This window comes from Salvia splendens, chromosome 9 (genome assembly GCF_004379255.2).
Source record: "Salvia splendens isolate huo1 chromosome 9, SspV2, whole genome shotgun sequence".
Taxonomy (NCBI): Eukaryota; Viridiplantae; Streptophyta; class Magnoliopsida; order Lamiales; family Lamiaceae; genus Salvia; species Salvia splendens.
Genome location: NC_056040.1, coordinates 19059699 through 19078206, shown reverse-complemented (window position 1 = coordinate 19078206; position 18508 = coordinate 19059699).

Sequence of the window (18508 nt, the reverse complement as noted above, 5' to 3'; positions counted from 1 at the left end):
TCTTTAATTTGATATATGTTGTACGAAAAAATAATTTAAATCAATAAAGTTATATGCGTTTTAAAGTTATGAGATATTTTTCAAAAGTTAGTTACAACTAATTTGTTGTAAATTGACCTTAATACCCTTATTGACGTTTTTTGTTGATCGTATTGACATTCCGGGGCTGATGATCTGAGCCCTTGATTTGAATATCTAATGACTATTATTTAATTGTAGTTAGCAATTAAGTATTGAGTTAGCAATATAACACTCCCCTATATATATATATATATAGGGTTGTGATCAATTGAGATTTTTTAGCCTAATTGAGAATTGAGATGCATTATTAGCCACTCATTTTTATTAAATGAGTGGTCCAGAATTTACCACATAGAAAATATTTTTACATTAATTAATTGTGAAAGGGCAGAATGGTAATTTCATCATACATTTTATTTAATAAATATTTTTTTATTTTTTAAAAAAAATTAAATTTTTTTTTCGATTTTTTATTTTTTTATTATTTTTATTTTTTTTGTCAACTACATATACAATTCATGTCAACTACACACATATAATGTCAACTACATATACAATTCATGTCAACTGCACATATATAATGTCAACTACATATATGATTCATATCACCTATACACATATAATGTCAACTATAAGCTGTTGACATTTGATGTGCAGGCTATTGACATTTGATGTGCAGGGCTATTGACATTTGATGTGCAGGGCTATTGACATTTGATGTGCAGGCTACACATCGTAGTTGACATCGCGTGAAAATTAAAAAAATTAAAAAAAATTTAAAAAATTTTTTAAAAAATTTTTAAAAAAATTAAAAAATAATTTTTTTTAGTTGTTGACATTTTAATACGAGTTGTTGACATTTGATATTCTGGCTATTGAAATGAAATGACGATAATACCCTTAGTTGATATAATTTACTTGTAGTTGACATTTCAAAATGAGTGGCTGAAAATGCATCTCAATTCTCAATTAAGCTAAAAAATCTCAACCTAACAAGACCCTATATATATATATATTATATATATATATATATATAGGGTTTTGATCCATGCAAAACCATTCTTAATACAAAAATGCAGAACCAAGCATACAAAAGTCATTTTTAGGTCATTGTAAGCTTATTTTTACGTCATTATAGTAAGGATGACATGAAATGATCTTAACATGACCTCAAACCCAAAGTTTATAATATGACCTAAAACTGATTTACAATGACCCTCCGTGTTTTTGTTTAATTATTGACCATTGGATTGTCAAATCTCATGGTCAGGATTTGGTCTGGATTTTGTATTGAGATCAAGTTTTGTATTGATCATTTTCCTATATATATATATATATATATATATATATATATATAGGGGTGCATTATAATGATAACCCCAATTTGTGTGATAACCCTATAACTAAATCTCCACCACACATTTTTAAAATATGTGGTCTAGATTTAATCTACAAAAAACTATCATTTTATCAAATAAAATTATCATATTCGGATATCTTAAGGGCAAATTTGTCATTTTGTTGTAAAATACGATCTGAGAGGCGTCTGCCTCGCGGCGGAGATTCCGCCGACGCCGAGGACGATGCCGGATTTGTTGACCGGGAGCGGATCCGCGGCGGTGACGACGCCGAAGCTGACGAAGCTGCTTCTCCACGTGACTATTCAGAGGAGCCTCGGCGCCGTGAGGGTGGTGATGGCACCGGAGGCGACGACAGAGGATCTGATCGTCACGGCGCTCCGGCAGTACGAGAAGGAGGTGCGGCTGCCTCTCATCCGATCCAGCGACGCATCTGGATTCGACCTTCATTACTCTCAATTTAGCTTGGAGAGTAAGTTTCTGATTCGATTACTTTTGTACATTCGTTAAATTCGGAGATTTGTATTTTCAATATTTTGATTTTTGAGTAATCAATTCAGTTTTGGATAAACTCATAAACAACAACTAATTCAACGCATCCAAGCCTCCTAGCTCAACTGGTTGAGAAGGGAGGCAAGGATACCGCGTCATCCTAGAGGTCGCGTGTTCGACCCCTGGGAGGCACATCTTGGGGATTAATTTCCCTGGGTCCTAGTGGATTCACTGGCCTGACTCCAGAGCTTCGGGAGGTGATTAAGCCTGTACCCGTGCCTGGACCCAGGAGCTGGGGGAGGTGAAAAATCCTGGACCTGTTCCTGCGGGGCTAGTGGACCCATTGGGTCCCACCTTGACAACGAAGCGCAGCTTGGTAAGACGCTTCACCTCCGACCGTTAGGCCGGGGGTCCGAGTCACTTCGGGGTGTAGGTGGGGAACCACCGTCGATCCTCCTTTTAAAAATTAAAAAAAAGAAAAAAAAACTAATTCAACGCGATTGTTTTCCGTTGAAATTGTTGTGTGATTTTTTTTGTGTGGTTCATTCAATTCGGAAACTGGAATTTTCAATACTTTGATTTTTGAGTAATTAGTTGAGTTTGGATAAACAGCAACTAATTCAACGCGATTGCTTCCGTTGAAATTGTTGGTGAATAATTTGCCGCGGTTTATTGCATCATCCTTCCCCTCCGATTTCTATCGACGAACAACAAGCTGAATCCCTCACTCAAACTGAAAGTTGTATTGAAAGCTAATATTATCATATAAAATTATAGTTTCAGAAGGTAAAATGATAGTTGCATTTGATAAAATGATAGTTTCAGGGGATAAAATGATAGTTTCAGAAGGTAAAATGATAGTTGCACTTAATAAAATGATAGTTTCAGGGGATAAAATGATAGTTTCAGGGGATAAAATGATAGTTTCAGAAGGTAAAATGATAGTTGCACTTAATAAAATGATAGTTTCAGGGGATAAAATGATAGTTTCAATTGATAAAATGATAGTTTCAAATGATAAAATGATACTTTTGCATAAAATGATAGTTTCAATGGATAAAATGATAGTTTGAAATGATAAAATGATAGTTTCAATTACAAATCGTGTTTTGTTGTCTCCTTAGTCGCCGAATCGTGCAATAGTGATATTTTAATGTAACCTTAGTTGCTGAATCGTGCAATAGTGAGGTCAGTGAATTAATTAGGAAGTGAAAGACAAAGGAAAAGGTGCACCGTCCACACCTAAGTCCTACTTTAATTTGGTAGAAGAGGTCCCCATTAATTTGATAAGCTGTATAGTTAACATCAATGTGAATTAATAATATAGTTTCAACAACTCTTTGCTCTGGCTATTGGCTAACGTGATGATGAAAAATCAGAATTTGATGTCAAGATTCAATACGTGATGAGAGAATATTAACTCAATTAGGTGAATCAGTGTGATTATGCCTATTAATTGATTGATTGTGTATTAAAAGACAGATCAAACGACTTCTTTAAAAATGTCTGTGTCCTTTGCAATCGTGTTTCAATCACGCATCTTAGACCTTATTTCGGATGCAGCAGCTTCATGGATATGAGAAAAAAAATCAATATAGCAAAAAATCAAAGACACATCACTCTTGTTCAGAAAACACTTCACTCTTGTTCACAAAACACATCACTCTTATTCTGATTTTACTTCACTCTTGTTCACAAAACACATCACTCTTATTCTGATTTTACTTCACTCTTGTTCACAAAACACATCACTCTTATTCTGATTTTACTTTACTCTTGTTCACAAAACACATCACTCTTGTTTAGAAAACACTTCACTCTTATTATGATTTTACTTCACTCTTGTTCACAAAACACATCACTCTTGTTCAGAAAACACTTCACTCTTGTTCACAATACACATCACTCTTGTTCAGAAAACACTTCACTCTTTTTCACAAAACACATCACTCTTGTTCAGAAAACACTTCACTCTTGTTCACAAAATACATCACTCTTATTCTGATTTTACTTCACTCTTGTTCACAAAACACATCACTCTTGTTCAGAAAACACTTCACTCTTGTTCAGAAAACACTTCACTCTTGTTCACAATACACATCACTCTTGTTCAGAAAACACATCACTCGATGTTAATTTAAGTTTTAGGTTGATATTAAGTGGAAAAAGAAGTATACTAATAAACTAATTTGAGCGATCTCAAAATGGGAACAAATTCTAAAAGGATTATGGCCATTTAGTTTGCTTTTCCATGGGTTTAAAAACGTAATTTGATAGTGCTTAAAAATATCAGATGAGAATAATTTGAGTTATATATGTATGGATAAAATTTTTGGTGAGATTACCAGGTATTAATTCAATGAAAAAATACAGGTCAATTGTCTATTGATAAGATGCTTTATATCCAATTAATTTATTAGACGCTCGAATTGTATAGACGTAAATTTCTTTAATTAGTATTTTGAAATCATACTTATTTTCATATGTAAAGTTCTATATTCACTCCCATGTAGATAAGTTTTATTCTAGAGAGTAAGAGAATAAATTAAAAAGTGTATTAAATAATTACTCTCTGATCATGTTCTAAAGTAGACATTACACCTTTTTTTAGTTTATTTAACAAAAGATGTAATAATATTTTCTTTTATGAACAAAATTTCACTTCATATTAAAATATATTTTCCCTTCCATTTAACATACTACGTATAAATAATTTTTTCTAAAATCTCAGTGTGAAATCGTATAATAGTGTTTTAAGGTTACCTTAAATGTTTGTTTTTTATTTCTCTCACACTCAAATTGCTAGTTTCGGGGATAAAATGATAGTTTCGGGGAATAAAATGATAGTTTCAGTGGGTGAAATGATAGGTTCAGTGATAAAATGATATTTTTGTTTAATAATGATAGTTTTAGATTTTTGGCTGATAAAATGATACTTTTGCATCATAAAATGATAGTTTGAGGGGATAAAATGATAGTTTCAAATGATAAAATGATACTTTTGCATAATAAATTGATTGTTTGAGTTTTTTGGTTGGATAAAGTGATAGTTTCGGGGTATAAAATGATAGTTTCAGTAGGTAAAATGATAGGTTCAATGATAAAATGATATTTTTATTTAATAATGATAGTTTTAGATTTTTGGCTGATAAAATGATACTTTTGCATCATAAAATGATAGTTTGAGGGGATAAAATGATAGTTTCAAATGATAAAATGATACTTTTGCATGATAAATTGATTGTTTGAGTAATCTTGACACACTTGCCATGGATCTCATTTGTCATGCAACGTTATGAAAAAGACGTGATTCAATGAACACAACAGTTTATTTGTTTTAAAGTCAACTAATTTATTGAACCGTAAATGTAAAAAATAAACTTTAAAGTCAACTCAATTATTGAACAGTAAATGTGAAAATTAAGCAAATAGTGTAGCAATTATATATAAGATGAGACCCCTTTACCTCGTAGCTACCCAAAAAGCATGCAACATATCATAATACAGTCTATTGTGAAGGACGTCTCTGATCGTTTGGAAGATCCATAGCCGTTGCAAAGCAATTCCACCGTTTAATTCGTTATGGATCAAGGTACGCTTCCGCTCTACAGTTTATGCTCCTTCTCCGTCGTTCTTGGTTAATCATCATATAGAGCTTTATGTAATTGTTCACTCAATTATTCCAACAGCCTTATCACCGAGAACTCTAATGGCGACGAACCAGTACATTTTACTTCACTCTTGTTCACAAAACACATCACTCTTGTTCAGAAAATACTTCACTCTAGTTCAGAAAACACTTCACTCTTGTTCAGAAAATACTTCACTCTTGTTCACAATACACATCACTCTTGTTCAGAAAACACATCACTCGATGTTAATTTAAGTTTTAGGTTGATATAAAGTGGAAAAAGAAGTATACTAATAAACTAATTTGAGCGATCTCAAAATGGGAACAAATTCTAAAAGGATTATGGCCATTTAGTTTGCTTTCTATGGGTTTAAAAACGTAACACTAGTAGTATTATAAAAAGTTGAAAAGAAACACTTCCATTAATGAAAAACTTCATGTTTATTGAGGTGTTCTTGTGTCCAGTATTTATTCATCGATGGGATGAGACGGTATCATTTTTCATAGGGTGGTGTGTTTGCTAGCTTGTATGCGAACTTGGTAAAGATGCCAAGATCCCTATCACCACCAACTTGATCAACTGGAATTACTTAAAAGGGTCCGATTCAAAACTATCATTTTCGGATATATTAAGGGCAAATTTTTCATTTCGTTATAAAATTGGGCGGGTAAGAAGAAAACGTGAATTAAACGCTGCATTCAGTTTCTCTCACGCTCAAATTGCTAGTTTCGGGGAATAAAATGATAGTTTCAGTGGGTAAAATGATAGGTTCAGTGATAAAATGATATTTTTGTTTAATAATGATAGTTTTAGATTTTTGGCTGATAAAATGATACTTTTGCATCATAAAATGATAGTTTGAGGGGATAAAATGTTAGTTTCAAATGATAAAATAATACTTTTGCATGATAAATTGATTGTTTGAGTAATCTTGACACACTTGCCATGGAACCACTTCTCACATATGTCGCAGCATATCCAGAACTCGTCTGATGCATAGTTATCCCCACAGGCGCCACACAATGTTTCCCCATGTTCATCATCTTCTTCCTCATCCAATTCCTCCTCCTCCTCGTCTTTTGGCTGTGGCTTTGAAACTGTTACCTGAGAGTAGGTTATATTTTTCATTACAGCACGAGCAAATCAATACCATCAAGAATTTCAACGATAGAAATAGGGGAATCAAGCCCATATGTACTTGCATTTAGTAGTATCATTCATCATTTATGTCTAGAACTATGCAATTGTCCACATCCACGAACTAGAGAATGATAAAATGATACTTTTGCATGATAAATTGATTGTTTGAGTTCTTTGGTTGGATAAAATGATAGTTTCGGGGAATAAAATGATAGTTTCGGAGAATAAAATGATAGTTTCAATGGGTAAAATGATATTTTTGTTTAATAATGATAGTTTTAGATTTTTGGCTGATAAAATGATACTTTTGCATCATAAAATGATAGTTTGATGGGATAAAATGATATTTTCAAATGATAAAATGATACTTTTGCATGATAAATTGATTATTTGAGTTCTTTGGTTGGATAAAATGATAGTTTCGGGGAATAAAATGATAGTTTCAGCGGGTAAAATGATAGGTTCAGTGATAAAATGATATTTTTGTTTCATAATGATAGTTTTAGATTTTTGGCTGATAAAATGATACTTTTGCATCATAAAATGATAGTTTGAGGAGATAAAATGATAGTTTCAAATGATAAAATGATACTTTTGCATGATAAATTGATTGTTTGAGTTTTTTGGTTGGATAAAATGATAGTTTCGGGGAATAAAATGATAGTTTCAGTGGGTAAAATGATAGGTTCAGTGATAAAATGATATTTTTGTTTCAAAATGATAGTTTTAGATTTTTGGCTGATAAAATGATACTTTTGCATCATAAAATGATAGTTTGAGGAGATAAAATGATAGTTTCCAATGATAAAATGATACTTTTGCATGATAATACTACGGAGCAAAGAAACAGAGAAGCAGTAAAGATTTCTACATCACATCGTGCTCAAAAATTGGCAAATGGAAATGGAATAAATTCATTAATATTTAGACAGAGATTTGATTCTTATTGTGGACAACACGTTTAATAAATTTATCATTCACATGTCATGTGAATTTGCGTATCCGCACCTTTTCATGATAAATGAATTGCATAGTATAGCCATCATTTAGGATTTGTATGATCATAAAAAAACAGAGACTAAGGAAAAGAATAGAAGCAGCAAAAACAGCGACAACACCGCCTGAAACAGCTACAGTGAGCATACCGAATCGGATTCCGACGATCTCCGTTATTCGACGGAGCTGATGATGAATTCCGGCCACCCGATTGAACTTCCATTTAGATGCTCTGTTGAACGCAAAATTGAAAACATCTTCCCGGAAGAAAATCTGGAAACAAAATCGCTGAGAAGAGGAATATGGAAACAAAATCACTGAGAAAGAGAAGAGAATCGAACTGAGAGAGAATGAAAGAATGGAGCGAAATTCAGAAATTAAATGTGGGAAATGACATATTTACCCTCTGCGCCTTTTTTATGAAGTAAATCTAAGTTTGAATCTCAGCCACAAGATTAGAAAATATGGGTGGTCCAGATTTGGTTATAGGGTTATCACACAAATTATGGGTTATCATATGATCACAACTCTATATATATAGATAGCGTTATTCTCATATTCATCCCTTAGATCCTTTTCTTCTTAATATGGGCCGTTAGATCTCATTCATCAACAGTCCAGATGATCTGCATTATTACACTATAATGGTGCATTATTAGTCGGTGTGCATTATTCAACTGAAAATCTACATTATTACACTATAATGGTGCATTATTAGTCGGTGTACATTATTCAACTGAAAATATGCATTATTAAATGACATGTGGCACCAATCTAACCGTCGGATGACAAAATCGTGGGGCTGAGATTAAAAAGAACAAAGAACAAAATATACAAAAAGGAAATGAATACATCCCTATATATAAATATATATATAGAGTCCTATTATTTACATTTCCACTCTTAAAGACCGAACTAGAGACCAAATTAGGGCCCTTAGATCTAGATTTGAATGGATGAGATTAAACCATGTCTCATGAATTTTGCTACTTCATTATGTAAGCAATATACTTCAAATCAGGGGTATTTCGGTCAAATTACATCTAGGCTAAAAAAATTACATGCTGCTTCTCCTCATTCACGCCGCTCATCTTCTTTCTCATCTCTCTCGTTTTCTTCTTCTCCAAATCGAAGAATACTTCTCCAAATCAAAGAATTCTTCTACAAATCGATGAATTTTCTTCCACAAAGCGACGAATCTTCTTCTTCAAAGCGACGCTCATCTTCTTCTCAAAATCAACTCTCACTTCTACTGCAAATCGACGCTCAAACGCTGCTTCTCTACCAAAATCGACGACTCCACAACTTCCTCTTCTACAATCGACGACATCTCAAGCTGATTCAAGTCGATTAACCACAGATTCAAAATGGTTGATACACGAAAGTCGTCGATCGATAGTCGTTGATTAACCACGGATTCAACATCTATATCCGTCAATCTCAGCATCTCTATCTCTCTATCAGCCGACGTCCACATCTCCACGCGATTTGAAATAGTTGACACCAAATTCATCAATGGAAGGTGAAGGTTTATATTATATTGTTTTTCTGAACTTCCTATTTTGAAGTCTATGGCTAAAATTGCTTCGATTTACTGTTTCAGATGGACGCCGATTGCGTTCCGGCAAAACGTTATGCCTCATGTAATACACTGTATTGAAGTTTTATATTTTTCAAAATTCTACTTTACTTCATACTTTCTTACTTTGGTTTCTGATTTTTGCGTAATTAGTTTATCAATCAGTGGGTAACAAGTTCAATTAGGGGTGAAATATAATCGTTTGCCGGTGGCTAATTCGCAACATCATTAGTATTACTTCAAGTCCAATTTATGTCTTCATCATGTGTCCTGTTACTTCATTTTTCAGATTGTTCATAGTACTTCATTCGTACACTTTATTACTTCATTCATGTTGCATGTTACTTCATTCGTACACTATATTACTTCAATCATGTTGCCTGTTACTTCATTTTTCAGATTGTTCATAGTACTTCATTAGTATACTTTATTACTTCATTCATGTTGCTTGTTACTTCATTCAATAGGTCTTGTTCCTCATATGTGCAAATCAGCATTATTATGTTGTTTGTTTTTGCTTCAAGAGAAATGCTATTGCTGTAATAGACAATTCTGCAAACGGGATGACAATGACCTCACAATAAATTATGGTCACATTCCAGAAACATTGGTTTGTATTCTTCTCTTATGATTGAATTTTATAGCACATACATATGAATACACACAACTATAAATGATATGTATTTGTTTTGTACATGCAGAGATCATACTTTTGTCACTTCCTCACCAAGAATGGTCTCCATGCATATTGTAAGATCGTGTCCAACTCCAAAATGCAGAGATTGAAAATGTCATGGAGGATAACGTTGAAGATTGTGGAGTATTTCTAATGCGACATATGGAAACGTACAAGGGTGAGCGAGAAGGTTGCTGGAATTGTGACTTGAAGAAATCAAGTTCAGGTGTGCTTCAGAGCTTTAGGGCTAAATATTGTTCGGCGCTGATGTTAGCCGAAAACAGCCACGAAAGCTTCAACAACAAAATTGTTACAGCAGCGTATTACGAAGAGGAAAGCAAACACACTGAAATTGATGTTGAGAAAATGATTGCAGCATATTTAAAGAAGAAATGATCATTTTAGTAGATCAAATTTTGTATTCTACATACATCTGTTATGAGCATTGAATAAAGTACCACGCTTTCTAATGTTGTTCATTATTAGCCTATACTACTGCATTTGGTAACAGATTTAGTCCATTTCAGAAATCTTAGTTCATTTCAAAGATCTATTGACAAATGGAAAATATTTCATATAAAGTAAGATTAATAATCTACTCCTACAATATATTTTGTCTATTCTCTTTAAGCTTGCAAAAAGTCTAAACAAATTCAAATTCAAAATGTAAATGAAGTAAGAAACTACATGATTGAAGTACAGAAGTAAGGGAATGAAGAACATAATTGTCCGAATGAAGTAAATTTGGAACAGAACTACTTGAACTAAATAGAATAACCAGCCTTAACATCGGATTTTCCTCTTTAAATGTTGTTCAATATTAGCTTGTAATACTGCATTGGGTACCATATTTAGTTCATTTCAGAGATCTTAGTTCATTTTTTAGATCTATTCATTATTGATGAGTGAGTGACAAATGGAAAATATATCAAAGTAAGACTAAGAAAAACATTATAATAAAGAAAAAAATAAGCCATATAAAAACACTTCAGTCTATTATCTTTAAGCTTGCAAAAAGTTTTAACAAATTCAAATTCAAAATGTAAATGAAGTAAGAAACTACAAGACTGAAGTACAGAAGTAAGAGAATGAAGAACAGAAATATCCGAATGAAGTAATAAAACAACCAGCTTCAACATCCAGAATTGATCCAATACTAGCTTCTTCATTATTGGTCGATGAAGACCCATCTTCAACCGCAGAATTTGTCGGTGTTTTTCCTACTCCATCTTCAACCGCAGAATTTGGACACTGCAGAAATGAAATATGCATAAAAGCATTTGAAGTCCTACTGGAATGGAATGAAGTAAAAACCTAGTTCAATGAAGTAATTATGTTTTTGAATGAAGTAATAAATCTATTAGAATAAATTATACTATTGTTTACACTCAATAAAGTAAAAACCTAGCTCAATATATTACATGCTGGAATGAAGTAATAAACTTACTTGAATGAAGTAAAAATCAACTAAAATGAAGTAAAAACTAACTGGAATGAAGTAAAAACCTAGTTCAATGAATTCGAATGAAACATGTGTTAAATCATTTGAAAACCTACTGCATGCAATGAACTAAAAACATGTTTGAATGAAGTAACGACTCATTTAAATGAAGTAGTATTTAATGAAGTAAAAATCTGTTCATTTTCAATATATTACGTACTGGAATGAAGTAATAAACTTACTTGAATGAAGTAAAAATCAACTGAAATGAAGTAAAAACTAACTGGAATGAAGTAAAAACCTAGTTCAATGAATTCGAATGAAACATGTGTTAAATCATTTGAAAACCTACTGCATGCAATGAACTAAAAACCTGTTTGAATGAAGTAACGACTCATTTAAATGAAGTAATATGGAATGAAGTAAATTCTGTTCATTTCAATATATTACGTACTGGAATGAAGTAATGAACTTACTTGAATGAAGTAAAAACCAACTAGAATGAAGTAAAAACATTTTCATTTTAAATTTATTAGATAATGAACTAAAGCAATAAACTTACTGTAATGAAATAAAAAACTACAAAAATGAAGTAATACCTACTGGAAATAAATTACTTCATATTGATCTGTTTATTACTAAAAGCGTGAAAAAATCAAATGAAACCTACTGGTGAAATAATTTACTAATGCTCTTCTTCTTCTTCTTCTTCTTCTTCTTCCTCCTCCTCCTCCTCCTCCTCCTCCTCCCAGTACTGCTAATATTACTTCATTCAATCTGGTGATTACTTCATTCAGATAATCTATTACTTCATACTAATATATTTATTACTACAAACGTGAAAAAATAAAAAATATACAAATTGTTAATATGAGTTTGCATGAAGAAGAGTGCCAATTGGTGTTTGTAGATCATCCATAATCAGAATTCTTCTATGAGATTCTGAAGGTAAGCTTGAGAAGTAATCGAAATTCTGATCTCACGAAGTAATCGGAATTCTGATCTCACGAAGTAATCGATAGTGTAGATATCTCCAGCTTTATATTCAGAGATGAATCACGATTTGATGCAGATCGCGATTGTTGAATTGATGAAATTGCAAAACGATCGATGAAATTGATGAATTGATGCAGATAGTGAATTGATAAAGGCGAGGGAGACGATGGAGATTTAAGGAGATTACATTAAGAAGATCGATGAAGATCGATGGAGATTGAAGAATTTGATGCAGATCCAGAATTTGATGCAGATCACGATTGTTGAATTGATGAAATTGCAAAACGATCGATGAAATTGATGAATTGATGCAGATAGTGAATCGATGAAGGCGATGGAGGCGATGAAGGCGATGGAGACGATGGAGATTTAAGGAGATTACAGGAAGAAGATCGATGGAGATTGAAGAAATCCGCGATCAAAGATTTGAGAAAGATGAAACACGTATTTTTGGAGAGTTAATAAATTGATTTCCTAAAATAACCTCAGCAAGTTTTTTAAAATAAAATAATGAAATAATGGTAAATTAATCATAACCACAAGATCTAGAAGATGGAGGGCCCTAATTTGGTCTCTAGTTCGGTCCTTAAGAATGGTTCGACATTGATCACAACCCTATATATATATATATATATATATACATAGGGATGTATTCATTTCCTTTTCCTATATTTCCTCCTTTTTCCTTCTTAATATCAGCCATTAGATTAGAGAAATGGACGGTCAAGATCAACATTGGGTAATTAATCCCGTGTTGCATTATTTGTCCTATTTTGTGCATTATGAGGGTACAATAGTAATCTAATAATGGCTGGATACCGCTACGAATAATGCACCACATGGTCACGAGTAATGCATATAATTGTCTATATAATGCACAATATGTGAACTGCAATGCATACGAACAAGATGTGCTGTGTTATGATGTTTGACACACGTTTCTTGTTTCCCTAAGGGTTTAATAAGCTTAGGGGCTAGGGTATAGTACGTAGACATGTATGTAATCTTCACATGGTAACGAGTAATGGATATAATTGACTATATAATGCACAATTTGTGAACTGCAATGCATACGAACAAGATGTGCTGTGTTATGATGTTTGACACACGTTTCTTGTTTCCCCTAAGGGTTTAATAAGCTTAGGGGCTAGGGTATAGTACGTACGCATTAATAACAAATTATAAAACGATATGAATAATTCACCAAATTGTCACGAGTAATGGATGTTATTAACTATATAATGCACAATATGTGAACTGCAATGCATACGAATAAGATGTACCATGTTATGATGTTTGACACACGTTTCTTGTTTCCCCTAAGGATTTAATAAGCTTAGGGGCTAGGGTATAGTACGTAGACATTACTAAATGCACGTATGTAATCTTCAATCCGTTGATTAACCCATATACACAATACCTCTAATAATGCATAATATACTGAGATAATGACAATTAACAGCTACATAATGCACTACCTAAACCAAATAATGCACATACGTATATTCCAATAACAACAATTTGTTAGTAATGTCTACGTACTATACCCTAGCCCCTAAGCTTATTAAACCCTTAGGGGAAACAAGAAACGTGTGTCAAACATCATAACATGGTACATCTTATTCGTATGCATTGCAGTTCACATATTATGCATTATATAGTTAATAACATCCATTACTCGTGACAATTTGGTGAATTATTCGTATCGTTTTATAATTTGTTATTAATGCGTACGTACTATACCCTAGCCCCTAAGCTTATTAAACCCTTAGGGGAAACAAGAAACGTGTGTCAAACATCATAACACAGCACATCTTGTTCGTATGCATTGCAGTTCACAAATTGTGCATTATATAGTCAATTATATCCATTACTCGTTACCATGTGAAGATTACATACGTGTCTACGTACTATACCCTAGCCCCTAAGCTTATTAAACCCTTAGGGGAAACAAGAAACGTGTGTCCAAACATCATAACATGGTACATCTTATTCGTATGCATTGCAGTTCACATATTGTGCTTTATATAGTCAATTATATGCATTACTCGTGACCATGTGGTGCATTATTCGCAGATACCAAAATGTGGCAGTTATTTTTCCGTCAAATGTCAATAATAACCCTGTAATGCATACAACCACCTTCTATAATGCAACACGGAACCAGTTTTATAGAATCAATCTGATCCGTTGATGCCTTAGATCTAACGCGTAATATTAAGAAGGAAAAAGGATCTAAGATGTGAAAAGGAGAATAACGCTCCCCTATATATATATATATATATATATATATATATATATATATATATATATATGGTCCTGTTAGATTGAGATTTTTTGGCTTAATTGAGAATTGAGATGCAATCTCAGCCACTCATTAACAATTTTCATGCGATGTCAACAGCGTTTAGTTTATGTCAACAAGGGGGTATTTTTGTCATTTCAGTTCTAAACTCTTTGAATTATGGTCAAAACCCTCTCGAACATTTACATTCATTTCTCTCCCAATTACTCTTATACAATTCTGCAAATCTTCAATTACTCTTATACAATTCAAATCTTCAAAAATCAATCAAACATTGTTATTCATCTCCTAACCCGCAACGGCCGTTTCTTCAGCGATCTGCTCTTCGATTTCGAGCAATCCCCACCGGCGGAATCCTCCCCTTCAGCAGCCGCCAAAATCCAGCGGCTCACCACGTAGTACAGCAGCACCACCGCCCCTACCACCGTTGCCATTGTCGTGGCTGCCATCGAAGCTCCGGTCTGACCAAATCAACAACCAAATAATTGTTCACCCTTTAATCACTACGCGTTTTATGCAAAACATGCAAAACACATAGATTCGGAGAGTATGCTATAATTCGTCGCATAATCTGTTGATCGATTAATTGAATTTTGCAAGTGTGAGTAGAATTGGGGAAAAAGGGTTCAACAATCTACAGTCGATCACTGAAGCTTTAACGCAACTGCATAATGACGTAATTAGCCTTCCATTAAACAATAATTATTTTTCGGTGTTGCTTTATGATTTCATCCACGTAACTAAGCCTAATAATCTACTAGTTGCATTCAATTGCAGGGTTGAATGAATTTCAAATAATATATTATTCATTTCTTTCACTATGTGAATAATAAAACATGGAATAATTTTGATGGATGTGATAATTTATTAGGATTAGTATTGTCATTTGAGGTTAAGTGTGATATGCGTTGGATATAGAAAGCAAACATGGACAAAATAAGAACTGAATAAAAAGTGGTTTTAATGTTTGATGTTAACTTATTTTTTGGATGGGTTTTAAAGTAACTATTGTGGTTTCTGACTTTTGAACTTAGCAACGTGTAATATATATCAAATGTCAATCAGTTCAACAACTTCTAATGAATGTCAACAACTCGTATTCAAATGTCAACAACGCAAAAACAATTTTTATAATTAAAAAACAACTCTTTTTTCTTATTTTCTTTATTTGACACAAGTTCTGAAATCATGATTATACAATACATGTCAATAGAATGCACATCAATTGTCAACAACTTATAGAAAAATGTCAACATCTTGTATATCAAATGTCAACGGCTTGTCAACAACTTGTATATAATGTCAACAACTCAAAAACAATTCTTATAATTAAAAAATACTAACAACTATTTTATTTTATTTTTTTATTTGAACAAGTTCTGGCATCATGATCATACAATACATGTCAATAGCCTGCATATCAAATGTCAACAACTTATAGTAAAAAATGTCAACAGCTAGTCAACAACAAATCTATAACTTTCCAACAATCCCACATTTCCGAATCAAAAGCAAAATCGGTCAATTTCACAGCCATGAAGCTTGAATCAGAGAGATATGAAGCAACAACTACTCTTGGCGCTCAAATTCGTCACTCTAAGCAGCGCGTACATGTTCACGCGCTCCCGAACTCCGGCGCACAAGCTCCCTCCTCTTAAGTGAAAATTTTTTTTGACCTTTCAAAATTTAAGCACTCGGATCCATATACAATGTACTCTGAGGCCTTAATATGATATCCTTCTCAATGAGCTTTTCAAGCAACTTTACACCTCTATCATATTGACCAGCCTTGCATCAGTTTTCAATCAGAACACCGTAATGCCCTGCTTCCGTTATACTCAGCTTAATCATCAACTGTAACACATCAACTGCAGCATCAAAATCACCCACCTTGCATTAGCCAAGCATCAATTTCATGAAAATCGAGTTATCCTTAGGTGGAATGTGCTACTCCACCATCTCCCTCAACAAAGCCCGAGCCTCAGACATCTTCTCTGCATCACACAGGCCCGACAACAAGGTTGAATAGGTTACAACATTCAACTTAATCATATATCCTCTCATCTCCTCCACCAACCTTTATGCATCATCCACCCTCTCCACTGCAACACACCCTTCGATCAAAGTCGTATACGTAATCACAGTAGGCCCAATGTTCCTACCTTTCATCTCCACAAACGTCGGCCGCCGCCGCCTACGAGATGCCCGTGCTCCCCGACGACTCCGAGACAATCCATAAATTCTTCAAAGCCAATTTCTGTGAGATTTTATTAGATGCTACTAATTCAAAGCCATGAGAGACTTAATTAATGTAGCATTCAAGCATCAAACATCAAGCAAAATTTCATTTTTCATTTATTTAAGGGAGGAAATTTGGAATTAATACCTGCCACAATAATCTACAAATTCAGACAGAAAAGCTATTTGCTAGAAGAAGCTACAAAGCATCAGCTTCTTTACCCCTAAACCTGTCCAAGCAAAACAATTTCAATTCAATCCATAGTAAAACATCAGTTCTTGGACACACACACACACACAATCACACTAAAATGTTAACAACTCTATTAAAATGTCAACAACTAAAAAATAACACTTATAATTCACATATCAATAGCCAGAATATCAAATGTCAACAACTCTATTAAAATGTCAACAACTAAAAAATAACACTTATAATCACATATCAATAGCCAGAATATCAAATGTCAACAGCTCTATTAAAATGTCAACAACTAAAAAACAACACTTATAATTCACATATCAATAGCCATAATATCAAATGTCAACAACTCGTATTAAATTGTCAACAACTAAAAAATAACACTTATAATCGAAATTATCGAAATTATGTGAATCAAAATTATGACGAGAGATATAATCGAAATTATGTGAATCAATACACAAGACATTATCCAAATTATTCAAAGCTTGCAGCAGAAAAATAGCTTACTGACTCTACATAAAGGAATTAATTAATCTAAAATACTTTATAAAAAAACTCAAAAGTAATCGGCTGATCGAGTGACCTTTATTGTCCCAATTAGTGAGAATTAGCAGCACCAATTTGATGCCATGCGTTTCCGGAGACGGCACCGGTGATGCTACTAGATTTTCCGCACCCTCAGTCTCAGGAGCCAGCGACGGACTTCTGCTCAGAAAATCTTCATTTCGGTTGAGCTCCGCTGCAGTAGACGGATCCATCCAGTCCGAATATGAATCAGCTGCACCGTCGAAGGCCTCCGGAGCTGGTGCCGGACTCTCGAATTTCTCCTTGTGCGCCGGCGACGGTGCCAGAGAAGGAACTATGTGAGATTTACTCTTACCGAAAATCCTATGAATTGGATCCAGAGAAAGAGCTATGTGATCTTCCTTTAGCAGAAACCCTAGGAATTGGGGCTGGAGAAGGGGCTAAAGCAGCGACAGTTTTTTACTCAAATTACCATTTTGACCTTTTTTAATTAATTAATCCTAAAATATTTTTGATGTGGCAAATTCTGGACCACTCATTTAATAAAAATGAGTGGCTAATAATGCATCTCAATTCTCAATTAGAATAAAAAATCTCAATTGATCACAACCCTATATATATATATATATATATATATATATTATTTTTATAATTTTAGCACCGGCTTATTGCAAGTGCTGGTTCCGTCCCTGACTAGATCACTAATCTTCTTACTGGTTCCCGAACTATATTTCGATATAGGGTGAACTGATCTAATCAAAATTTATAAGACTAAAATAAAGAAGGGACATAAATCCCATCAAGTGTAGGATAGAGATTTGCGTCGCCCAAGAGGAGAGGGGGACGGAAAAATATGTGTTTACATTGTCTCTCATTTATTTACGTATTTATTAATTTATATATT